This window comes from Pongo pygmaeus, chromosome 5, assembly GCF_028885625.2.
Source record: "Pongo pygmaeus isolate AG05252 chromosome 5, NHGRI_mPonPyg2-v2.0_pri, whole genome shotgun sequence".
NCBI classification, from domain to species: domain Eukaryota; kingdom Metazoa; phylum Chordata; class Mammalia; order Primates; family Hominidae; genus Pongo; species Pongo pygmaeus.
Window position 1 is genome coordinate 122,817,406 of NC_072378.2, and position 20,920 is coordinate 122,838,325.

The following is a 20,920-nucleotide window of genomic DNA, read 5'->3' on the forward strand; positions in this document are numbered from 1 at the left end:
TATTCTTTAAGATTTGCTGAGTTGAATAGCATTACTTTAAGAGTAATACAGAGCAAAGTCTGAATCTCTCCAGTGGGCTTCTTAGCTATGTGATCTTGGGTAAGTTACTGAATATTTTTGAGCTTCAGTTTTGTCATTTGCAAAATTGAGATCTTAATAGTTGTAATGAAGATTTAATGACATAGTGGATACAAAGTATGCCCTGTGCATTAATAGCTAGTATAAATGTTAGCTACAATTTCTGGTTTCGTGTATCTAGATACTATTTCTCCCTATGGCTACATCATACTTTATTGGACTGCACCACCAGTTAGACTTATTGCCTACTAATTCAATCTTAAACCTTTTGCCTGGCTTTCAGGATTCCTTATAACCTAGCCTGATCTGACTCACAACATTTTTCACAATTTATATTCTCTCCTCTCTGTAACCAATTTCTTTCCAGTTGCTTGTGTTCAGTATGCTGACTCTCACCTTATCTCCCTTACTAGAGGTTATGTAGTGTTGTTTGTGTATGCAGGAAACATTCCTGGGTAGAGGAGAAAGCTGATTTCATGGGGAACTCAGCAGCTGGGATGTGCCCTCAGAATCAGTCCAAATAAGGGCTTAGCGCAGGTTCTTTATGCCCTGCAGTAACTTGTAATTGGAAGGTTTCAGTTGAGGGCCATCAACCGCCAATAATCAGCTGGGGAAATGAATGGTTCAGTCCTGAAGGGGGCATCTGGTGGCACACCACAATGTCCATTACAACTGCTTCATAATACTCCCCGTCTTTCATTGTACTTGAATAAGGCTTTTCTCAGCTGTGTTACCCAGATAGAGCTATATGCTAGATGTCAAGGCTGAAATATTGAGTGGTGATAGATAATGCAATATGTATTGCATTAACAGGAAAAATACTACAGGTGCCAACTGAAAGAGCTAATGATGACCCAATCTAGAACAATTTGCAGAGCATAATAAAGTACTATTGGATTATAATCCAAAGTATAAAATATAATATCTACCATGAGTTCATATCATTATGAATAAATAATTGAATACATAAATAAATGAGAAGAGATAAATCTCTTATGCAGAAGAATTCCAAATAATTTATGTAGATACAACATCCTCAAGGAGGTAGAAAATAACTCCTTTCTTCTTAATTGTGGGCTACACATAGTGACTTCTTTCCCAAAAATACAGACGAAAGCAGCAGGAGGCAGACTAACTTTTCAGTGGAGAAACCTGACAAACACTATCTCATCAAGGTCAACATCGGTAGTGATGCCGTACTGATATTATAGACCCTTGATATGATGTGATGAAAATGGCACTTTTCCTCTGTGGTCTTCCTCCCAAAATCTCATAGCCACAGTCTAATCATGAGAAAAACACCAGGCAAATCCTAATTGAAAGACATTCTACAAAATATCTGTCAAACTATTAAGGTCATTAAAAACAAGGAAAGTCTAAGAAAATGTCACAGTAAAGAGGAAACATTATGACTACATGTAATGCGGTATCCTAAATGACACTCTGAAATACCATAAGGGCATTAGATAAAAACTAAAGAGATATGAAGTATGGGATTTAGTTGACAATAGCATATCAATGTTAGTTCATTAATTGTAATAAATTTACCATACTAATGTAAGACACAAATAATAGAGGAAACTGGGTATGGAACAGTATAAGAACTTTCAATATTAGTTCATTAATTGTAATAAATGTACCATACTAATGTAAGATACAAATAATAGGGGAAACTGGGTATGGAACAGTATAAGAACTTTCTGTACTATCTTCAAATTTTTTTTGTAAATCAAAACTATTGTAAAAAAGTATGTTAAAAAGAAATACTATTATCATAGGACCTAGCAATTCCACTTCTGTGTATATATCCAGAAGATTTGAAAGCAGGGTGTTGAGGGGATATTGGTACACCCATGTTCATAGTAGCATTATTTATAATATCCAAAAGGTGAAAGTAACTCAAGTGTCCATTGATGGATGAATACATAAACAAAATATGATATATACATCAGATTATTTTTATTTAAGGCTTTATTCAGCCTAAAAAAGGAAAGAAATTCTGGCACTTGCTGCCACATAGATAAACTTTGAGAACATTATGCTAAGTGAAATGAGCTAGTCACAAAAAGACAAGTACTATGTGATTCCACTTATAAAACTAGATAGTAAAATTTATAGAACCAGTAAAATGGTGGTTGTCAGGGGTTTTGAAAAGAGAAATGGAGGTGGTAGTTTAATGGGTATGAAGTTTCAGTTTTGCAAGACAAAAAAGTTGTGGAGATTGGTTGTATAACAATATGAATATAATGAAGAATATTGAACTATATGCTTAAAAATGATTATGATAAATTTTATATGATTTTAACTATAATTTTTAAAAAGCACTATTAAAATTACCATTTTCAATCCATTAGCCTGATGAAATCGGTACTGCACAGATATGCTATATCTGTTTCTTTTCAGTTTATGATCTTCAGTATACTGTTTGGCTAATTACCCAGTGATCTAAAACGGTAAAGAGGTTAAGTAGGATAATCAGTATCATCCAAAAGTATTTGCAATGAATGCTCATCCAAAAGCCCATATAAAAGTTACCTGGAAACCAGCAGATGGGACGCTCATGAGAACTCAGGGGTTGAAGGAGAGGAAAGCATGGATTAGCAGCATTTTTTGTCGTTTTTATGTCTAAAATAAAGATTTCCTTGAGCTGAGGCCACAGTGCTAATTATATATTAAGGAATATTTGGTTGACATCTTTTATTTCCTCTTTGGAAACAGAACAAACAAACATCCTATTACACACACTCTACATTTCTTTCATTTAAAACTCTACAACACAATGACAGGGAATATGGACATATTTTCTATTAGTGTCCAGTAATGTCTGAAGATATTAGCGGAGTTTGAAAAAGATGGCATTAATATCTGTGCCACATATGGCAGTTGAGTTATTTTAATTAAATGGCAGGTTCAGCCAACTGAGATTTGTCACTGTTTTGAGCTCCCTTTCCTTTTTCTCACTCTTTTAGATTCAGAGTGTCTTTGATATCCAAATATATTACAGTATAACTCCTTTGGTGCTCTTTTTTTTGGGAAGCCAAAACAAACTCTTTAGAACATCACATTTCCAAAAGAAAGCTGTAAGACTTAAGAGTGTGATCACAGATACCTCTTGGGTCTCAATCTGAATTTAGTGTTAAACAAAGGAAGCAAGTTTATACTTTTGCAGATCTTCAGGGAGCGTAATAACCGTATATTTGAAATTTCATTGCATGTGATCTTCTTTAAATCTCAGAAGAACCTGGAGAGACAGGCAGGATTAATATTATTAAGCCATTTGATGAACAAAGGTCTGTCATTCACCTCCAGGAAAGGACATGACTCCTCAAAATCACCAGCTGATAAATAGATGAGTTGAAACTAGAACTGAGTTCAGTGCTTCTGCCTTTATGTTGCAATGCCCTTAGGACATTCTTTTACTGGTGCATTTGTAAGCTATGTGAGAAGCAAAGGAGAGAGTAATCAAACTATCTGAAAACTAACTTAAAGTGGCTAACATAATGATGTTGACATTTGGGGAAAAAGATACTTTATTTGAGAATCATAGTGAAATATCTCCACCATGTATAGTTCTTGGGTTTTATACAAATTGGAAGTTCAGTTACTGTCCCAGTGTGAAAGGTGTGTGGAGGATGGATTGGAAGGGGAATGACTCAGGCCAGGGATACTAGTGAGAGATGTCATAACCCTTGGAAGAATGGGTGGAATGGAAGAAGCTATGGCTGGGGAGAGTTGAACTAGATTTGCCCATGCAAATGGAATTGGAATGAAGAGTGAATTGAAGAACATTAAGAGCCTGGAATAGATAGAATTTGATGGTTTATTAAAAAGGAATAGAGAAGAGAAGACAGCAGACAACACTGATCCTTGAATACATAATATAAAACTAGACTCTTTCCTGCTCTGAATAACCCTAGTATACAAGCAGAGGAATGTTGACATTACTGGCCTCACATCTAGAAAAAGAAACAGATGATCTTCATAAAATGAAAGAAACATGGCTCATTCATTTTTAACATCTAAGCATTTACTATGTGTCTGCTCAAATATGTAGACTGCCTGAGTGAAAGGGCATCTGGTTAACCCAGTGATCAGTTGTAGCCAGCTCCACAGAAGTATATACGTAAATGAAAATAACTAGGTTGTTTTCCAGCTATTTAAAGCTAATAACTAGTTTTTAAATGGGGACTTTTTTACATATAAATACCTAAAAGAATACGATCTGCAAAAAATATGCAAGTTGATTGGCTACCTATTCATAGCAAAATGTTAGATTACCTCTAGATGGTGAGGCATTATGCATAGACTGGATTTTACTGGATTCATTTCTCTCCAAAAATTCCAGTCACTAGATCTTGTGATTGAGGAAAACAATGTCCTTGCTCCTTGGTATTTAAATTCAAAGATGAACGGTTGCAGGGATATATTGCTTTTTAAAGCACACATTTGAGAAGGCTATCATTCACCTAGTGAATCTATTTTCAATGGAAATTTGAAAATCTAAAAAAAATCTTGCTTTCTTATTGATTTTACTATTTAGTAAGAATGTCTCTGACTGTTCATGTTACACAGTTTTAGAGCAAAACATGAGAAAGACTGCTCAGAATACAATTGATGTGTTTGAATGGTGAACAAAATAATACAAAGAAATACATTCCTTATTTATCCGGGTGTATGGAGCTGCTTACTCAAGAAAATTTGTCCTGCTCTTGCTATCAGAGAAACTGAATAAAACAATTTGGGAAAAGGAATAAAAAAGACAATGAATGTTGTTTTAACAACATGTGACATTTGGTCACTAAATTAGACTTTTTTGTCTAAGGAACAACTTGTTCTTTTTTGCAAGAGACTAGAAACTAGAGATGTTTATCTTAATAAATCTTTTCCTGCCTTTGTTTCCTTCAGGAGTCATGCTATACTGAAAAGACACTTGATCAAGAGAACTCTGGGAGAAGCAGAAAACCCTGTGCCAGGGACAGGAAAGATAGGAGTAAGTACATTTTTATTCCATTGATCTTGGAACATATGGAATAATATATTGAAGATGTTCCTAAAAATATATTTGTTGCTATAAAGCCAGATGACAGCAAAGAAAATGTAAGGTGGGATATCTTCATTTTAGAAAACAATGTAGTTTAATATAAGATTGATAGAATATACTGTTAATTTCTAATTAATAGCAAACAATACATACGGGGACCTTGAGATACACATTTTCAACTCGTATCTGCCAGGGATAAGTGAGCTTGGTTTGATATTTCCACTCTTAGCTGTGCCTATTTAAATGGTTCTTGTAGAGGCAGGTAGCTCATCAGAATAATATTTTGAAATTTATAGCCTTTAAAATAGAAGAGAAATTCATACTGCCTATCAGGTCTTATAAACTGACTGCTTTTCTTATTACTACTCTCCTCAGAGACCATAGTAATAGAATTATAATCAGTACCTACAATTAAATATTCTTGATGACACTAATAGGTGAACATAAACCTCAAGTTAATACTTGTTTGAGAGACAGGTTTTTGTGTGCTGGTATCTCACAGATATCTGTCCTATCTATCTACTATCTATCTATCTATCTATCTATCTATCTATCTATCCATCTATGACAGATATCTGTATATATTCATACTTGCCTACATCAGTAGTGCATCCTTTGAAAATTGAGGCCACATTCATATTGCAGTCTTATTAGTATTTCATAAAAATATTATCTGTTTGTAACAAGGAACAGAAAACCAAACACCGCATGTTCTCACTCATAAGTAGGAGTTGAACAATGAGAACACATGGACGCAGGGAGGGGAACATCACACACCGGGGCCTGTCAGGGGGTGTGGGGCAAGGGGAGGGATAACATTAGGAGAAATACCTAATGCAGATGACGGGTTGATGGGTGCAGCAATCCACCATGGCACGTGTATACCTATGTAACAAACCTGCACATTCTACACATGTATCCCAGAACTTAAAGTATAATAAAAATAAATAAATAAATAATAAATAAATAAATAAATAAATGTTATCAGCTTGGTAAAACTTGTATTTGAGGGCACCTGGACCCCTTAGTGCTACATTCTCCTACCCGGAGTGAGAACCTTGCTTCTCCACTGCAGCTTAGATGACAGAGCAAGAGAACCCAAGGTCAGCTGCTGCCTGAGGGAAGGCTCCAACGTTCTTCTCCCCCTCTCAGATTCCTACTAGAACACAACTCCAGGGAAGCAGGAAGGAGTGGAAGACATTACATTTGGTTTAGGCTCATTGCCTGGTCTTCTTAAAACCAGTGTACAACTTTCCTATTAACCCTCTGTGATTTCGTTTAACGTTGGCAATAGGTTCATTCCCATGGCTCATCAGAGCATTTTTACTTTGATGTGAAAATTTAAATTTATGTCAACATGTCTAAAAATAAAAAAATACAAAAAAATTAGCCGGGCGTGGTGGCGGGCGCCTGTAGTCCCAGCTACTCGGGAGGCTGAGGCAGGAGAATGGCGTGAACCCGGGAGGCGGAGCTTGCAGTGAGCCGAGATCGCACCACTGTACTCCAGCCTGGGTGACAGAGCAAGACTCCATCTCAAAGAAAAAAAAAAAAAGAATAACATGTCTTAACTGAAATCTACTTTTATTATAAAATAATTTCACACAAATAATTTTACCCAAACCATTTATATTTCTACATAAACCACTAGAATCTCCATACTAGAACAAAATAAGTAGAATTATAAATATGAATTAATTTTGCACTTAAGGAAAATTAAAACTAATATATAAAATAATTTATCGGGTCTATATTGTGGGCTGAGTATACAGTGGTTTATTAGCATAATCTGCTTTAATTCTCGCAATAACTCTATGAGGAAGGTAAGGAAGGCATGGTTATTTCCTGTGATACAAGCATACCTTGCCAAATGCACACATTTAGCAAGTGGGTGGTGAGTTAGGACTTGAGCCTAATTTTGTCGGAAGCATAAGCCTATGTCCTTGACCAGCTCGAATAGAAATGTTTGATGGGAGCTAAAATACTACGTTTAAATGACTATAGTATCTTATTTTCATCAGCTATTTATAATCAATTACTAGAAATATACACTCTTAAGGAACAAATTATCCCTATACTCTATGAATTCTTTGAAAAAGAAAACATTTTTCTGATTTATTTAATAAGAAGCACAGTACCAAAAAAGTAAAAAATAAACAAAACGAATAAAAGTATCACAAAAAAGAAATCATAAAAATTCATTGAAATACTAGCTAAATAATGTAGATATCAATAAAATAGAATAATACAACACATGGTGTTTATTCTAGGAATATTAAAGTGGTTTAGTATCAGGAAAGTTATTAAAGTGATTTCATAGTCTTAGACCAAAGAATAAAACCCCTATTTTAACTTCCAAATAGATTTCAAATGACATTTGATAAAATGCAACTATATTTCTTTTAAGAAAACACACATACATGTAGCATAGTAATTTAGGAATAGAGAGATGTCATTAAAATATAAAACGTGATTTCAAGAAAGCAGAAAAACCCTAGTGGCTTACTACATGACCAATTTCATCACTTACAGTTAATATCATTTAACAAATTTTAACCAACTCAATAAATGTTTTAAAAGACTAATATTTTCTGCATTTTTCTTATATACGCTAGGAACTGTTCTAAATACTTTACAAATATTAACTCATTTAATCCTCACAACAACCCTAGGAGATATGGACTACTATCATTCTATTTTACAAATTAGGAAGCTGAGGCCAAGAGATGCTAAGTAACAAGGCCAAGGTCATGAAGCTAATAAGTAGCAGAGCTGAATTAAAACTCATGTGGTTTGATCCGTGAGTCTTTAATCATAAATACCATGTTATGCTGCCTCTCAAAAGTTATAATTATTAGAAAAAAGGTTATATCTTTTTTTGCTAAAAATATATATTTTACTAAAAATCCCAAGAGAATTAACTGAAGAACCATTAGGGTAATGAACTTTGTTAAGTAACTATACAAAAAATAAATGTGTAAAAATCAGTTGATTTTTCTATGACAGCACCAAATAAAAAACATTTTAAAAATCTCATCATAGCAATTAAATATTATATAGCTATGAATAAACTATTAAAGAAATGTACAAGACTTAAGAAAATAACATCTATTGAGAAACACAAGATAAACAATTGGCTGTTAAGTATGTTATGCAGAAAGAAAAATTAGCAGTAATGAAGCTTTATATTGTATTCTTGGATGAGAGTAATAGATGTTGTACAGATGTTAGCTCCCTCAAATTAATTTATAAAGTTAGTACAATTTCATTTAAAATCCAAAAAAGGATTTGGGAGAGAGCTTGGCAAAATGATTATTAAAATTCATCTGGAAGCATGGGCAGTCTGGAAAAGGCACATTTTTGAAAAAAGAAGAAAGTTGAAACTTGCTATTTCCCAGTATTAAAGCATATTAAAAAGTTACAATTATTAAAATTGTGTGGTACTATTTACTAATATAGAAACTTAGAGAAGCCAAATCAGTTTGAGAATTCCCCAAACAGATCAAAGCACATGTAAAAGTAATGCATAAGAAAAACCACATTTCATGTTGATGGAGAAAGTAATGACTATTCAAAAAGCACAAGAACAATAATTAACGTTAGGAAAACATGTAAATTTGGATATTTTATTTATACAATATACAAATACTTGTCAGATTGATAAAAGCAGAACAACAACAGAGACATAACTGGAGGAAAATAGTTTGGCAAATAATTTCATAATCTTGTCTAACATGACATCAAAGGCAAAAATCATAATTGGAGATTGATAGACTTTATTGTAGATATATTAAAACTTCTGTACATATAAAACAGAGAAGAGACTCACATAGCATGAACCTAATAAATGTTTGAAAATTGCTTTTTCTTGATTTTTGAGGGGAAATGGAATTAATAAATCAGTAAGTTCTGACTAACATTCCAAAATATTACTGTTTGATGGCTTAGTAAAGTAGAAATTGTTCTGGGATAGTACTAATTTTCTATTTTATCTCCTGAAGGCACACAGCATCACAGAAATTTTTGTGTGAAGAATACATAATATGTCTTAGTTAAAAATAAAGATGAAGGCCGGGCGCGGTGGCTCACGCCTGTAATCCCAACACTTTGGGAGGCCGAGGCGGGTGGATCACGAGGTCAGAAGATTGACACCATCCTGACTAACACAGTGAAACCCTGTCTCTACTAAAAATACAAAAAATTAGCTGGGCATGGTGGCGAGTGCCTGTAGTCCCAGCTACTTGGGAGGCTGAGGCAGGAGAATGGCATGAACCCAGGAGGCGGAGCTTGCAGTGAGTGGAGATCACGTCCACTCCAGCCTGGGGGACAGAGCGAGACTCTGTCTCAAAAAAAAAACATAATAATAAATAAATAAATAAAGATGAAGTTCCAGTAAAGACCAGTGATAATATGGAAAGGTGAATTATTCCACCTAAAAAGATCAATTAAATTTGGCTTAGAGTATCCAAGAGAGTAGAGGATTTCAACCAGACAGTTTTATAATTCTTACATGTGCCAGGGCATTTTATTTCAGTAGAAATTATTTGCAACCTCCTTGAGTAATCTCTGAATTAAAATAACATGTTAAAATAAGTTATCTCTAATAAAAATGAAATAATTCAATTTCTGTCTTGAATAATGCAGTAGATAATCGCAGAGGAGTGACACAATGATACAATTTGGAGAGAAATGTTTCCTGTTTTATTGAAGTTGATGATACAGGAAAGTTTGTTTGCTTCCTTCCAGAGTACTTCTGTTCCTTCAATGCTGGGGACTCAGAGGAAGTGTGAAAGGAAAATGTATTATAATTAATGACCAATAATTGTTTTATTAAAGTTTTAATTTATGTAAAATATTCAAGGTTGTATCAGCCTGTGCTATAACAATCAACTAACACTAACAAAATAGCAATTTTCTGTCCCAGGCCATATTAGCATAATTGCTATACTCTGAGGTCCAAATATCTCATAGGAAAGAGTAACCAGTGTACCCGTGAACTTCCTAGTCCTTCTGTTCACATCCAGCCCCTATCCATGATTCTAGCCAATGCACTGACTCCTGTTCACTGCTGTTCCTCCAGAGAGCACTCTGCTTCATGTCCTCACACTAGCAGTCTCTCAGCTGACAGGGAATCTGCTCCCCCACCTGTGTTGCCCTTTTGTTTCAGGGCTCAAATTGCCTGAAATTCTGCCTTCAGCCATTCATCTCTTGCCTTCTAACCCCGACCATTGTCTCTGTATTGAGTTTAGTACTTCAACTCTTTTTATCCATCCACCTTAAAGAGTTTTTTTCCCTCACTTACACAAGGACTGGGACTGTTAAGAAGTGAATTTTTGCCAGGCAGGTCTTGGTCCTGGGGTTTGGTTAACAACCATCATCATTGTCCTTCCTGTAAGAACTTTTAGACATTCATGAAGTTATATCCCTGGCAGATTCATCATGCTGGCTCAGGAGACATGCCTAAAAGTGCCTGAAACTAAAAAAAGACTACAGAATAGACCTTAGCTCTAATACCCTTGCTAAATAAACATTGATTTTTAAACACGTATCTTTATTTGTTCATAAATCTACATTTAGTACATATATTCTTTGACCACCACCAGAAAAAAGTCTGGAAGTAGTCAAAAGAACTGTGTAAAATGTTTTCTTCTTCTCTTGGGTAATAAATGCAAAAGAGAAACTTAGCTGTTTTGTTTTAAGCACGACTAACCACATCAAACAAGCATAACCCTAAACTTAAAGAATAAATCTTGTTAATGTTCATGCTAACCATACTGTCACTTTTTGAAGACTGTCCAAACACTGTAAGCAGTGAATTCTCGAGGGGAAAATGGAAAACAAAACAAAACAACCAACAAACAAAGGAGCAGAACACACAGACATCCTTGTCAAGGAGAGTAAAGGGAATATATACAAAGAATGAAGGTGGTCATTAACAGATTAGCACTAATTCTTAGTGATCAAAGTCATTGTCGATTAGTGTTTGCAGTGTGCCAAATTCATTTTCTCATTTCTTCATTCAGTAAGTGTTCTTTGAGCGTTTATTCCATTTACCCTGTGCCCTGCACTGTTGTGAGCTGTGGGGATCAGAGCTAAAGACACTGCAATTCTCCAGAGTCTGTGAATCACTAGCATGGAAATTCTGAACTAGAGTAAAATTGACTAGAGGAGTGTGAGGAGACCCAAAAGGTGTTATATCAGAAGTGGCTGATGATTTACTTTGTGGAGGTCCTAGAGAAGGTGTGCTAACTTCCTTCAATTATGTGAGAAATATCATGTCAAAAAATCTGTGTGATTGAGAAGGGAAAACTAGATTTGAGTGGATGGAATTAGAGGAGAAAACATTTTTGCTTAATCAAGGAAAAGGCCGCCTGAAATTATAACAAGCTACTTCTGATAACTGAGTTGATTGGTCATAAGTGGGAGGGTGAGGGGTTGGTGTTGGGGATGGGTAATTAATTAATCTCCAAAGACAAAAGTTCCAGGGTCTGTTGTTGAAACCATTGATGTGGGAAGGGTTCTCCTGAAGACAATACAATAAGGGACTACAAGGCTGCTTTTGAGTTAGACCTACCAGCTTTGTCATTTACTCTTAGGCTTTGATCAAATCTCTCATCTCTGATCCTTAGTGCCTACATCAGAGAAAAGGAGATAGTACGTGTCACGGGGCTGTGGTGAGAAGAGAAAAAAATAATGAGTGTAAATGAACTAATTCAAAATGGTTGCTATATAGTGGGCACTCAACAGATGATACTCAATACATGGGAACTAGAATGTCATCTTGGGAAACATTTGGACTCCCTTAAACAATCCAGAAAGTTAAAATGACACCCACTAAGGTAAAAAGTTCTTCTCTTCTTATTTGGGATTCATAAAAACAAAATGTTTCTAAAATGTACAGTGAGAAATGCTAAACATATACATTAGAAAAGCTACCAAGACAATTGTTCTACTTCATTACCATTTCCTTATTATTTGCCTATTCTTAGTTACTGGAAAGATTTTTTTTAGCTCAATTTCTACTTTGTAGTATTCTAAGAGACCTGTACTGTCAACTTCAGTTTGTCATATCAAAGGAGATCTTGGACAACACATTGTGACATGTTCAAAGACAGCCTGCTCATGCAAGTTGGATGAGTTTGAAAGTTGCTAGGGTTTAGTTCTAAGTATCTATGTTGTAATCAATTCCTATTTTTCAATCATGTTGTTGGTATCAACTGTTGCATAATTTGAACTAGCCAGTAAAAAGTCCAAAAGGACTCAGGTGGTGAACTAGAGCGAGATTATGCCAACATGAGACACATAAAGCAATTAGTGATTGCCTGTAAGGAAGTTAACTCAATGATTCACTTCTCACATGCCTACCAGCTGCAATAATGAATATTTAAATAAATAAATATTTCAATACTCTGGGCTCACTTTTCCAGGCCTATCTGTGATTAGTTTCACCTTCTCTTTGTTTTCATAGTCTGTGTTCTGTTTTTTTATTTGTGTAATTCATGTTATACGAATATGAATTCCAATAATGAGACATTTAAATAATGAGAAGAACAAAGAATAAAATCAATTTCTCACCTCCCAAAATTGACTCATTTTATTTTATAATGTCTGCTTAAAGTCTTCTTTATAAAGAAATAAAATGCAACAGTTAAGTCTCCTCTCAGAAGCTCCTATGAATTAGTGTGCATTGTTCCAGTCTATTTTATATTTTCACTCATGTATTTATACAACCATTCCAATATTTAGTCTTGATTTGTGTTTTTTAACTTACAAAAATAATATCACACTTCTTTTCAAAAGATTGTTTTTGAAATATATGTAGATATATATAGTTCTAGCTCTATTCTCCCTGTGAAATTTGTATTTCACTTGGTAAATGAAACACTTCATTTGCTATTCACATCTAGTGGCCTTCCCTACTCCTAAATTGGGCCCATGGATAGCAGAACGTTATTGCTAGAAAAGTTGGAAGAAAACATCATTCTAATTTATGGTTTTGTATATTACCAATGCTGGGAACTTTTGAAAACGGCAAAAGCTAAACTGGATAGGAAGTCAGGAAAATACGAATAAACTAGAATTTTCCCAGGCAAACCACAATGAAGGATCAGACTGCATATGAAGCAAACAAAGCTTTGAGAGGTGATGTGACTTTCTGGTGTTAAAGCCAAATAATCAGGAGGCCATTCATCTAGGGTTGTTTCTGTTTCCAGAACCCTTATACAAGCCACACCAAAAGTTAACTTAGAGGCATTCCTTGTTACTGATTATTATTATTATTATTATTATTATTTTGAGATGGAATCTTACTCTGTCACCCAGGCCAGAGTGCAACCGCATGATCTCGGCTCACTGCAACCTCTGCCTCCTGGGTTCAAGTGATTCTCCTGCCTCAGCCTCCCGAGTAGCTGGGACTACAGGCACATGCCATCACACCTGGCTCATTTTTTATTTTTAGTAGAGATGGGGTTTCACGATATTGGCCAGGCTGGTCTCAAACTACAGACCTCGGATGATCCGCCCACCTCGGCCTCCCAAAGTGCTGGGATTGCAGGCGTGAGCACAGCTCCCGGCTGTTACTGATTAATTTTGAATTGAGCTTCAGCCAATCACAGACACCCAGCTAGCTGATTGGTTATATAACAAGAAACCTCCCATTGAACTGTACGGAAATGCATAGCTATAGTTAAGTGATTTTTTTTACTTTGTTTCCATGTTCAGGCTATAAAAGCCCACTGCTTAGGCTGCTAGAGCAGAGCTCTTTGAACCTCTTTCAGTTTTGAGTGCTGTCTGACTCATTATTCTTTCTTTGCATAAATAAACTCTTAAATTTATTTTGTCTAAAGTTGTTCTTTTAACACTGGGTTACATAGCTAGTTAATGACAGTGCTTGAAATATCCAGCCCAAATCTCAAAATCAAAATATTGCATGGGGCAAGAGATAGAAAGCTTTTCTAGTTCATTGTTCTGTTTGTTATTCTGCTGCTTATGTTTAGAAAACACTCAGAGAGCTAAGATAAGGCGTTCTTAGAGCCACCTCCTTAGAAAAATGAAGTCTGATACCTTGCTTTCACAATGGCTGGTAAAAGTATAGTTTTAATCTATCATTGTTTCCTTATGCTTGCTATCTCACATGCTATTTGCTCCCTCTTCTCACTCTATCCCATTTGTCCCTCTAGGTAGGAGAATGTGGTCGGGAAAATGAGGTGTCACTGGTGATCAGACATCATCACTTTTCTAGTGACTGTCAGCTTAGTTTTGTCCTACAGTTGTCTTGATTTCCGGCTAGTTAATGAGTGTGACATATCTTTAAGGTTTGGGTGTGCCAAAGTACTGGAGACAGAAAATTGACTCACTAATTAAACCATAGCCTGAAACTTGCATGTTCAATACAGGCCTGCAATTTCCTTTACCTAGGCTTGGTCTCAGGTATTCTTCATAGTAAAGGTGATATTACTATTGTATCACTATGATTCGTGGTGTTAGGACACCAAATTCCTCATTACATCTTTATTTTAAACTTCTAAACTAGTATAGCTCCTAGGATTAAAAGGACTGCAGATTTTTAATTTTTTTTAAAAAGGCGGAGTATTTAGGTGTACCTGGTAGGGGAGAGAACAAGCATAAGGAAAAATGAATAAATTAAAGCTATGCTGTTACCAGCCATTTTGAAGACAAGGTAAAGCTTTTTCATTTTTCTAATGAGGCAGCTCTAAGAATGCATTATCTTAGTTCCCTACATGTTTTCTAAACATAAGGAGCAGCATAACAAACAAAACAAAGGAGTAGAAAGCTTTCTATTTCTTACCCCATGCAATTGTTTGATTTTGAGATTTGAGCTAGGTATTTCAAGGACTGCCATTAACCAGCTATGTAACCTGGTGTTAACTATTAAGTTTTACTCACTTCAAATTTTTTTTTGTTTCTCCAAAACGTTTTGCACATTTATAAGATAAATAAAAATCAGCATTTTTAGAAGGCAGCTATGATCACCACTCTACCACCAATGCCACTAAAATCAGTATTCTTGATTACCTGCTGGAAATAAAAATGTAATTGCTAAAATACTCAGTATAAGTTAAGTGATACATTACAGTAAAGATCTGTCATGTGTTAAGTTTCAAGTTTCACTTAATGTTCTTAATAAAATAATGGTAATTTGAATTCTCTACAAATATGTTCAGCCTATAATATTCTAATTTACAGATGCTTGAGAACACATAACATTTTTGATTAACTTAATGTCAAACTATTATCCTACCTTGTAAATAGCATACAAATTTTAACTATAGTCTTTAAAAAAATCAAATTTCATTGGTAGGGAAGTGTATGGTTTTACTAAAACACAACAAAAGGTTGAGGTTATAACTTTCATAAAGATGAAATCACTATTTAAAAGCTGCACATACACTGATTATTATTGTTTGTCTTAGAAGATGTATCTTTAAATTGCTGGAAGACATCATGAATATTTTCATTGCTAATTATTGGTAAAGTCTTTAGTATATGTCCATTCTGTTTGTGTGGGTATGGTTGCTGTAGTGCGGCTTAAAAAAAAACAATGCTTCATATCAGTGAAAGCTCTTCTTTGGTTTAATTTGGGTTGTAGTTTTATTGTTTTTTCATATCATGGAGCCAATTGCAAGGGGTTAACCCAAAATGAGCCACTTCACTTAAAATTATTCTGTATGTTAGTTTGTGAATTCCGTTGTTGGTATTTAAACGTATATCATAGTTTAATCATATCACATAAAGTTGTGATTTCAGGAATACTTTATATTTCTTTTGCTGTTTTTGCTTGTGACAATTGACTAGTCCACCACATAGAATTTCTTAGTCTTTCTAACACTAGGTGAACATTTGAACTGACCAGATGATTTTATGTAAAGAGCATGAGACAATGGAAGTCAAATCTCTATTCTATACCTTGCTTTGCCCCTTTCTGGCTCAGAAGTCATTCAGAGATGCAGCAAAGTGCAGGGGATCAAACCGTTGATTGCTGAATTTGAGTCTTACTTTTGTCTTTTATTATTAGCTGTGTGACAGCTGGTAAATTAACTTAATCTCTCTGTCTCTGTGTTTTCATTTGTAAATGGTATTAATATTAGTGCCTCTCCCCCAGGGTTCTTAAGAAGATTAAAGCAGTTGATATTTGTAAAGTACTTAGAATATTGCCTGTACAACTAATTATTTAATAACATTTTAATGTGATGTGACCTCATTAGATCTGATGTCTACAAACAGTACTTTGAGTTTTAGAATTGTTATCATTTTAAGTGTTTCTTGCCTTTGTTTTCAATACATCTTGAAATTATTAAACTTAGACTGGTGAAAACATTGTTTCTATGTGGAGTGTTAATGATTATACAGCCAACACTGATGATTTCTTTGTCATTTGTTTTAAGTCAAGGCACATTTGCAGAAATAAAGGACTGCTTTAAAAACTAAGCAAAATATTCATATATCTTAGAGTTGTATGGACTGTGACAACTCCTGTAACTGGGTTTGGGACTTGTTTCTGCATTAGGTACACATTTTGTTTACCTCCTAAAGGGTTAATGTCATTTATTTTGTTTTTTAATTTTTGTCTTTGTAACTGTGCTATTAGATGGCAGACTGTTTGGAAAGCTGAATTTGATTATTGCTTTTCAGTTCTGTATTGCCAGTGAAAATATTCTGCTGCTTATCACTTTTCTTTAGTACAGGTTGGTACATGACTTCTATCTTTTAGGGTTATCATACACACATAACTCTTTCTTAAATAATCCACAATCTGTTTTAATTATGCTTGAAACCTGTTAAATTGGAATATTTTATAGGACAAAGAGTAGTGTAACTTGTCAGTATACGAGTTGGTGGTAAAGGGTGGGGTTAGTTTGTTTTTTAATGACAGGGCATGGTCTCCAGTGTGAAAGAGGCCATTGGAATTGGAACTTGTTTCCACTGATGGGAGAAAGTCCAACCGAGCTAGTAGGCTGATTATCTGGAGAGAATAATGATGTCAACAGGAGGCTGTCCTGGCAGATAGGGGGTCGGAGTCCACTAGGACCAGCAAGGTGCAGCAGATGGTGTCCCAGCAGGTGGGTGGGCTGTGGTGACACAGAGTCTGGAAGCAGAGAATATCCAGGCAGATAAACAGATAGATATGTTCACAGATTGTGGGTCCCATGGATTGGGGCTGAGGCTGGAGCCTGAAATACAGGCCCTGGGAAACCTGGATAGACTAGCACAGAGGCCAATCTTGGAGGGAGTAGTGAACTACACAGGGCATTAAAGCAGAGACTCTGTTATGTGGGGCTACGGGTTAAAGGATACTTGTGACATCCTTAGGTTTGGGGGTTATGTGGATTGGAAGGATATTAGAGCTGGGAACCAGGAAGGTCTTTAAAGATGCTGGCTTCCATATTCCTCAGTGCAGACTCATGTGACGGTCACCTTTTGAAAACTGAAAAACTCAAGTGTGTTAATTACAAAATTGTGCTTTACTTTATTACTGATGAGGAGATTAAAAGACAACTTTGATACAATCAGCCTTACCTTTTTTTTTTTGCAAAGGTTGTAGTAACCTTCAGATCAGACTTAACTTCCTGCAGTTGAAACTGCTCACATGGGACCTAGGTGAAGTGAAGCATGCAATATGGAGGTGTTATTATTCCTTATTCTGCCTAGATTTATCCTTAGGAAGAGGTTATCTATCTAAGAAGAAAGTATAAAATGAAAGAATTAGGAAGTAGGTCTTTGTTTTTGACTGAAGCTTGCTTGTAATAGAAGAGAAAATTATGTGGAAGTTGCTGAAATTAATTTCCTTACAATAATATGAGTGTTAACTGGCTTTTTCCCTGACAATCATTATTTGGGGGAATATCAGCCCCAGTTACACTATTTGGGAATGCCCTACATCAAACCAGGGCCTTCACTTCTAAGGACTAAGAAAAAAATTGAACATTGACTCTTTTGCTTGAGTCTTAGCATTTAACAGCCTTCTGTTACTGATCTTAGACTTTATGTGTACCTATATATTTGTAATCAAAGAAAAACGAAACCCTCAAAACAAAATCCAAACATTCTCATGCTTTACATTTTGAAATTAAATCTCTAGTTGATGTCCACTTTTTAAAAATCTAAGTTACTATGAAGTTTCAAAGTGCTATCATTGTTTTTCCAAGTACTACTTTCAATAGAGGAAAAAATCCGTGTTTCTTTTTATTAGATTCTTTACAATGGTGAACCTTGTCTAGAGAAACAATGCATTCATTTATTAAATAGAAGTTAATTTATGTAATTAAAATAAAATAAATGTTTCTGTCATAAAATCTAGCTTCAAATTATCACCTGTGTGACTTTGGGGCAAGTAGTTTATCATATTGGGTTTTGGTTTCGTATCTCAATTTACACCTTCTTCATAGAAATACTGTATTTCTAGTACACCCTTGGGAATCATGATGGATGACAAAGCTTTCCTTTTTTAATGGAATTTTTCTTACTGGAAGTCATTTTAATATGTTCCACTTTTACATGCCCTCACAATCTATATGCAATTGTATCAGTCAGGCTTCCACCAGAGAAATAGATGAAAAACAGAGAAACAGAACCAGTAGGAGATATACATTAAGAAACTTATTGCGAGGAATGGGCTTAAGGAATCCATACACTCGCAGAAGGGTAGGGTGGAAACTCTGGGGCAAGAGTTCGAGCTTCAGTCCACAGGTAGAATTTCTTTTTCCTCAGGAAAACCTCAGTTCTGCTGTTAAGCCCTTTCAGATGATTGAATCTGGATCACTAAGATACTGAGGATAATCTTCTTCACTTAAAGTCAGTTGATTGCAGATATTAGTCACATTTATAAAATTCCTTCACAGAAACACCTAGATGAGTGCCCGATTGATTAACTGGGGACTATAGACTAGTCAGGTTGACGCATGAAGCTGATCACCACATCACAGTCCACACTTTGCGACTTTAGACTCAAGCACATTTCCTGAAACCATATTTAATCTCAAAATAAAGAGCATAGCAAAGTCATTCTTCCACCTAATGCGATACAGGTATCTTGAAGCATGTTTTCAAACCCAAAACATGGTAAGCCTTTCCCTAGAAGAGGATGCAATGTCATTCACTGTTCTCCTTGACATTCTGTAACTTAAACACTTAGATGTAAAGTTAGCTATTATTAATATATCTTATGTTAGATAATAATGACAAAAGAGGGAAGAAAGCAAAAATCTTAAATACATGTGCACACACATTTCTAACAAAATAAGGGATGCTTAAAATTTACAGAATTGCTTCTAGAACTGGGCATGTGGTCAATGCTGGTATTTATGATTCCCTTCTTCCATTACCCATTTCATAATTCTCTGCTCTTAAGCAGGCACCTCAGCTGGTCATGATTCTTAGCCTGGTGGCATGACCCAAACCTTCATTCCTGAAGGGGCTGGGCCATTAAGCAGTCCTGTCTGAATTGAATTATTGTGGTTTTCTTCACAGAATGTGGAGTAATAAGAGATGCCCTCAGGGATCTCCTGTGTTTCAGACATGCTCATCCTTACCTCCATTGCGTGGTATAGCCCAATTTCCCCTTGGTAATCAGGATTCACCACCCCAACCAATATAGTCACTTCCTTCTTTGCCTGTTGATTCAGAGGTCTGGGGAGCCCAAAGTGACTGGTGGCAGCCTTAACTCCTAGTTCAGTGGAATCCTTTTGTCTCCTAGTGGAAGAACACCTCCCTTTGAAACTAAGACCTCTCCACCAGCAAAGCATAAGGTTGTGGGGACATGAAGCAAAATTTCTCTAGTGGATTGCTAAGTGTAATAGTTAGTGATGCCACTCTCATTTCTACACCTTGATTGTTGGATTCACAAATTCTGGCAATAGGAGATCAAGCACCACATATTGAGCACATACATATTTAGATTTAGAACATATACAGCCTCCTAGAGGATATTTCCAGAGCCCAGCAAAATACTGCCACCTACTAGGCACTATAACTGAGTTTTCAAAGGCCATTCCACTGTTTTCTATTATGCCATCTAACTCAGGATGATGGAGAACATGGTAAGATCAGTGAATTAGAGTTTCTTTGCTTCATTTGCTGTGAAGTAAGCTCCTTGATCAGAAGCAATGCTGTGTGGATTACTGTAAGCATGGATGAAGTACTCTGTAAATTCGAGGAGGTAGTTATGACAGACACTTTACATGAGGGAGAGTAAATTTATATCCACAGTAAGTATATAATTCCAGTAATAACAAAGCAGCACTTTTTCCAAGATAGAAGCAGTCTCATATAATCAACCTGTGATCAGGTAGCTTGGTTAATCACCCAGGGAATGATATCATATTGGGGACTCAGTGTTGGTCTCTGCTGCTGGCAGATTGGGGCACTCAGCAGTGGCTGAAGTCAGGTTGGCCCATCTCCAACTTCCTTGTTGAGTGGAAGTCCATGTTGCTGAGCCCACGCATAAACTTCATGCCTCCCCATGGCCATTGTTCACAAGCCCTCTGGTCAAAGACAGCAGTGGCTGGGGAAAGAAGTGCAGTATCCACAGAATGTGTCATTCTACCCTCTTGATTATTAAAATTCTCCTCTGCTGAGGTCATCTTTTGGTGAGCATTTACATGGGACATGAATGTTGTGTTCTATGTCCATTTAGAGAGGTCTATCTACATACCTCTTCTCAGCTATCCTTGTCACCAATTTTTCAGTCATGTTCCTTTTAAGTTGATGGTCATCTCCAAACTGTTGACCACAGCCCATCAGTCAATATAGTCTTGTACCTCTGGCCATTTCTCCTTCCAAGTAAAA

The 20,920-nt window shown here is 35.7% G+C and overlaps 1 protein-coding gene across 3 annotated transcripts in view; it reads left to right on the forward strand.

Moving 5' to 3' along the window:
* PKIB (cAMP-dependent protein kinase inhibitor beta) overlaps window positions 1-20,920 on the forward strand; it is a 236,063-nt gene that overhangs the window by 137,649 nt on the left and 77,494 nt on the right. For all 3 annotated transcript variants that reach the window (XM_063666548.1, XM_054492925.2, XM_054492924.2), the window contains one exon: window positions 4,984-5,068. The gene's annotated coding sequence lies outside the window, so the exon portion shown is untranslated. The remainder of the gene's footprint in view (window positions 1-4,983; window positions 5,069-20,920) is intronic.